The following is a 6,986-nucleotide window of genomic DNA, read 5'->3' as shown; positions in this document are numbered from 1 at the left end:
AGTACCTAACAGGGCCGGCGCTACATTTTTATTAGTAGGGGCCCAGTTTATAATTATGATACATCTAGTAGGAAAGTGGTGTTAACAAATACCATGATCAGTATAAGTTTCCATGATCCCCATACACTATATAAGTTTCATCATCATTCAAAATCACCATACAATAAATAAGTCATGGGTTGTGATGTGATCGTCTGTGTTGGATTGAATAACATTCTGAAAGTGGCAGAGTGATCTTGAAGAGGAACAAAAAGTGGGGTTGATGGAATGAACAGATTGATTAAGACTTATTTAGAAGGAAAGTGGTGCTGAAAATTCCTTGATCAGTATAGAGACACTTTGCCTTAAAAATATTCTAAATGAATCACATGCTGCAGTTCTATAGATGCTTGTCGTTCTTTGTATCATTAGTTATTTATAAAGTTTCTCAGAGATACAATGTACGCTGGAGCAGATTTTTTTTTTTTTTTAGTTGACATGATTAGAAATCACTTTTAGCGTATTACTTCTGCAAATCCATACGAAGATCAAAATAATATATACAGTAGAACATTAAACATGTCAAGACCTATTCTCACATCAATGCGAACTTATTTTCAAAGCGTTAAGACAGATGGCAATGCAATGTAATGTTCACTGTGCCATCGATGACCGAGACCACAGCAGTTTACTCTCATGCATATCCTGATAGCTACACATAGGGAAAAACAGAAAATAGTTCCAGTACTGGGAGTGCCCTGTAGATGTTTTTTTATAAAGTCCTTTTATTTGTATGAAATGCCTAAAATACTGAAGAGGAGTGCCTTAGCAGAGTATGTAATTTACTGTAGAGTTTTAGTTCTCTCGTGGCAGACGCCATTTAGACTTCGTCCGGAGCATATATGTTATAGCTCGGTGGCAGGAAAACCATCCACCACACCCAGACGCCATTTGGCACGTACATTTTAAACAGGGCTTGCATCTTTGTTTTTAATAGTGGCCTGGAGCCGTACACGTTCAGCCTTTATGCAGCTCTTACAGTAGACAGGACAAACAGACATTTAATCCAAACTTACACCGGTCATCAGTAAGTTAGTTATGGTTCGTAAATTTTATCATGTTACTTGAAATAAAAATGTGAATGTATGTGAGGGCATTACAGCTTGGAGAGCCCAAGTAAACAAGTGGTAATAAAATGTATATTGTAATGTGTATTGTAGTGGTAACAGAAAGAGGTACTTTCTGTTTCATGTAAACATTAATGTCATCAAGAAATGGGGAGATTTACATTTTGTGGACAGTTATTCAAGATATCATTGGTGATGGAAGCCAGTGGCCACGGAAAATTAGAAGGTCTTTCTGGACGAGAAACATTACACATTGGCAGCGGTGTTTGGTAGCAGCCTTCGCGTCTTTGGAAATGGATTGAATCCCGAGGTATTCATGGAGTGGGCTGATCTGCTTGGACTCTGTAGAGATTGAGTGGCCATAAATACAAGTTGTACATGTACATTGTGTATGTCACTTTAGACCTCTGTTCCGACTGTTCAAAAATGGTAGAGCATACAGATTATATGCATGGAACGTAATAACCAGACGCTATGAGGTTTTAAACGGTGACACCAAATATTTTTTCTAGTCTTTTCAAGTAAGAAATGGTGTAATCTAATTTTCATTTAATTTTTGTGAATGTCAACGATTAGAAAAAGGGCGTCCTGGAAGATCAGGGTTGATAGGGTCGGCACTGTGTATATCGGCCATTTTAGCAATCCATTTTCATCTAATTTTTTCGTTATCACAGGCAAATGTTGTTGTGCATAAGTGGTTGGAACACATTTAAAATTGTTTATCATTATTATATTATCATTATTATTATTATTAATTTACCAGGATCTGTGGTACTCACTCCTAACCCAGCCACGTTCAGAGAGGTTGCGCTGCCCTTCATCAACAAGATGCAACCTCCTGCTGGGTCCCACATGCTGTAAAAAGGGACCAATGTTTTTACTTGCACAGACACTCTCACTTTTATTGTACATAAGAGAGACACACACAACCTTGTCACTTTGGCACCTCCATTGGCACATGACACGATTTGCATACCGGTATAGCTTCCTTGGAGCTGCGAATGGGATTACTGCAACAAGTAACAAGTACAAAATATTATTACTATTATTACTATTATTATCATTATTATTATTACTATTATTATCATTATTATTATTATTATTATTATTATCATTATTATTATCATTATTATTATCATCATCATCATCATCATTATTATTACTACTACTACTACTACTACTACTACCACTACTATTGCTATTGCTACTACTATTACTATTACTACATTATTGCTTCAAATTTCTTTTGTGAAAAATGTGGAAGGCTATGCAAAGTGATAAGTACCAAGAGTACAAAGGGTAGGAAATTCAGAGACGCACAATGTAGGAGGTCTGCCCCGTGGAAACACAACAGGAATTAACGGCACCAACAAATTTTACATTTTTTAAGAAGAGCATTTCGGTGTCCGTGAATTATTAGTATTTATCAGAGAGTGGCTGCTAGGGTCATCCCTACATCGATGTGCCATAGAGTCCAGCATGGACCACAAAAAGTCGGCTGTAGATTGGGCCAACTTCTTGAGGGATCACTGCCGGAAGTTTGTGCACGATCTGTACTATGAGAAGCAGGAGAAGCTGACAGGGGAAGTAGAAGTTGACGAAAGTCTTTTCGCGAGGACGACGAAATATCATCATGGAGACTCTCGCGGGTTAAAGATCTGGATTTTCGGGATGGTGGAGCGTTCTTCAAATCATCTCATTCTATATCCCCTTGACAGGAGGGATGAAGCCACTCAGTTACCTCTCATCAAGAGACATGTGGAAAAGGGGTCTACGATATACTCCGATGGATGGAAAGCTTACAGCAGTCTAAACAGCCCTGGATACCAGCATTTTACAGTGGAGCACAAAACACACCTATGTACAGAGGTACTGCAACACCTCTACTGGCGCATAGAAAGCAGTTCACATACATACTATCGAAGGATATATTGAAAACTCTAGAAGGATCACTTTCGCCACATTAATGGATGCAAAGTTACTACATTCGAGAGCCATTTTTGGAAAGTCATCTGGCGTAATAGAGTTGTCGTCAATCACAATTAATGTCATACAGAAGTTTTTCGATCTCGTTCGGGAGCACTACTCCCTGCAAAGAAAGCCAAACTTTGATATGAGGGTACGGCTCTTTGACAGTTTGAATGTCACAGAGGACGAGAAAGTGATGAGAGAAGAAGATGGCACTCTTGTCAATACTTCTACCGTCGAGCCTGATGTGGCAGCGCCAGTATGTTGTTTATAGCTGTATTTGTTGATGGTAACGCCATCTATCGGCAGTGGTTATAGAGCTGACTTGCGCTCAGTAATAAAAACCTCACCACTAAGTACCTCGGGTCTCTGGTTATTTTCTCATTATGGCGCAGTATCTACCCCAGCATCACCATCATAAGTGGGTTTCGACAAAGCTGGCACTACCAACTGTGACAGCTCACACACGCGATGTCGCCCCTCATTGCTCACGACAATGCTAGCATCCACCGCAGGAGGTCATACCAAAAGGGTCTACTCTCACACAAGGGCAACAGCAAGAAAATGCGAACAACCGCATAAAGAGCCAGTAGACTTTGGCATCCTGAGGGTTACTTAGTCCTTCCCGCTAAGACAAGAAACAAACTGTCAGAATGGACAGGAAGTCCATACTCCAAGTCAAACTTCCTCCTAACCTGGTCCTCATCCAATAAGCCATTTCAAATTACTCATTAACTGGGATGACAGAAGCCATTCAAACTACCAGGGATACCCAGCAATTGATTTGTAGACCTACAAATCAGATATAAGGCTGCAGAACTGTAAATGCTGATTTTTTTTAATATTTTTTTTTTGGCGCCTAAGATCGTTCACTCCATAAGATGGCAAACTCTCCGTCGAAAAGTGAAACGCTGGCGAGGAGTGCGCGAACTACTGTTCGGCGAGGATACATTGTAGTTTTCGGCGGGTGAAGTTTTCAGGTAGGTAAGCTGCACTTTCCCGATGTTATTATGTTTGTGTGAGACCAAGACAGGCTAAGACAACTCGATGACACCTCCCAATTTTTACAAAGCATACTCTACTTCAGTCACATCAGATTTTGGATCTCTCATAGACAAGTTCCTTCCGATAGCTTGGTAGTATTTCTTACAATGTGTGAAAGGGTGTTTGTCAAAATCTACAATGAGTACCTCCATTGCTATGGTATTACTATTGGTATTACTATTAATATCCTAAAGCTTTTATAACAACATGATGTTTATTAGAAACAATCTTATAGGAAATAATGAAACTCCACTTAACATAACACTTTAATATTGGCCATTCTTTGATAATTTAATTGTTATTTTATTAATGTATATATACTGTACAGTTGTGTTATATTTAAAGTAGTTTATCTGTTTTATTTTCACTTATTTTAAATCAATCTCATATTGTAAGTCTCTTGAAACCAGTACAGATTGAAATTATCATAATTATGCTGATAAATGTATTGTCTAGCAGAAATTTTGAACGATATAATCTACAGACTATCCTCTTAAACCCGTCAGCACATTTTGATCGATTTATCAACCACACTTCATTTAAGATTTCACCGATTACCACATATGTCTCTTATCTATTGTTGTTGGTTTGTAAATAATGTAAACAGTTGTAAATTGTATGTTTTTTTTCTCAATATGTGTTATTATACTGTGTTTGATTTATTTTCTCTGATACCCTATATTTGGGTGACATGGGGAAAAAACAAACAAACAAATAAAAAAACATTGTCATTGTCATTGGGGATAAAATTATAGGCAGGATAGTTGCAGAGGCCAACCAGAGAGGAATTCATCTTGATCTATGTGCAAAGAACAAAGAGGAAACATTTATTTCCTATTTTGTACAATACAGTTGAACCTCTCTTATCCGGCCTCCCTTTATCCGGATCTCTTTATTATACGGACGCAATCTCGCCATGATTTTTTTTTTTTTTTTAATAATTACGGGAGGAAAGGGGGATTCCCAACTCCTTGAGAACTCCTACACAAACACACATGAATTACATGTACTTGATACATTTCTTAATAATTATTTAGGTATAAATCATCCCAAGAATTTATAAAAGAAAATGATTTCATTCTTGCAAACACGAACCTCTATTTTGGGGTCTGTTACTGAGTGTAGCAATGAAAAGGTTGCAGTATACACATTACTACATGTGGTACTACAATGGGCTACATCAGTACATGTGTATGTATACAAGTGTATTATGTACATGTATAAAGCATTGAGTCTCCCGTATCCGGCCAAATCCCTTATCCGGACGAGCCCCGGTCCTGACTTGTCCGGATACGAGAGGTTCAACTGTATAGTTTGTTCTATGCTGTGTAAAAAGTCCAGAACAAATCTTTGCTTGAATGTAGTAAGAAAGGAAAGAGATAGAACAGGAACAGCCACTTCCGTTTCACCAGACGCCTCCTGTTCAACGGCTTCAGCAGACATCACATGTCTAGCCTGACCAGCCGGATTTTAGTTACCTGAGGTACCTGAGTGATGTCTGTACCGCCATGGAGTGCGCTGCCAGAGGGGAACTTAATATCCTCAGGCAGCAACACCAGCAGTTGCAACTAGACTATGACGAGCTACACAAGAAATACATGCGTATTTCTCAAAGCGGGACATCAGACCGAAGTAAGACAAGGGATAGTTGTTATGTTTAGTGTAATGTGTCTCAATCCTCGAGTAAACTAATAAATACCTAAAGTTAGTTTATATTCATTGTACGATCTTTGTTTGTGCATACAACTGCGAAATATTAGCCCAAAAGCTATGCCAGAAGTAATGTAATGCTAGAGCTTATCGGTCCAGGTTGCTACGTGATGTTTCACGATGCTACATCGATTACAATATATCAGCAAAACACAGAGCAGTATCCCATTAGTGCACTCTGCCCCTTTTAAAACATTTTCAAATTCAATATAGACGAATCACATCACAATCCTTGACTTATTTAGTGTACGGTGATCAAGGAAACTGTCTAACAGCCCCCCTGAAATATTATACATGCACAATTATCATGCTTGAGATCACTCAAGGAATGGGCAACTTGACACATTGTAATCGAAGCCAGTCGTGGTTCACATGCGATCCCTAGCAATCAACTAGACTTCTACGATTGTAAGAGTCACTTTCTCGAAGCACAATATGCAAACTGTCAAACCTGAAGTTGATTGGCCATGAAAAGTTTGTCACTGGCAACAAATTCTGGGATAATGCCAACAATAGCTCTGATCTTATTTTTTCAATGGACATAGGGTAAGGGTAGTTATAGGATATTAGGTTCAGTTTGAGGTGAGGATTAGGAATAGGATTAGGGTAGTTATAGGATTTTAGGTTCAGTTTGAGATTAGGATTAGGATTAGGGTTAGGGTTATGTTCACGGGTTTAAATGGCTTACTGTGCAGATATTCACAGGAGCAATTGTTGCAGGAGCAAATGTCATGGAATCAGTTTAGTCACAAAGTTATCTGCAACTTTCCATACTGTAATTGCTTGCAGTTTGTCTGTACAAAGAACCTCAAACAAAATACAAAATTTTGGGATTAGTATGAGGTACTTTTTTACATCCTGATTTTGTGTGAGGGTTGCATTGTTGCAATAACACAAAAGCCCCCTCCCCCATAAGGCATATAACACAATTATGCCTTAGGCACTACTTGGAAAAACCTGACATGGAAGTTTTTCTTCTTTATCAATAAGAAAAATGCAAATATAAAACACTGTCTGAACATGATCGCATACAGGAAACACTTGAGATGCAAAAAACACTCGTAAGCTTGCTCATTTGGTAGGTGACACTACACGTTTAACATGGCAAAAACAAACACTAGGTACTCCCAATATGGAGACTGATTTTTTTGCCCCTCA

General features: G+C 38.5%; 1 pseudogene; it reads left to right on the top strand.

Annotated features, from left to right (window-relative positions):
* Positions 1 to 1,557: 1,557 nt before the first annotated feature.
* On the top strand, positions 1,558 to 3,348 carry LOC139731442 (uncharacterized; annotated as a pseudogene).
* Positions 3,349 to 6,986: the final 3,638 nt, after the last annotated feature.

This window comes from Diadema antillarum, unplaced genomic scaffold (assembly GCF_040938485.1).
Source record: "Diadema antillarum isolate AM-2024a unplaced genomic scaffold, OU_Dant_1.0 seq00000372_RagTag, whole genome shotgun sequence".
NCBI lineage: Eukaryota > Metazoa > Echinodermata > Echinoidea > Diadematoida > Diadematidae > Diadema > Diadema antillarum.
The sequence above is the reverse complement of the archived record's forward strand: the minus strand, read 5'-3'. Positions and strand labels throughout refer to the sequence as shown.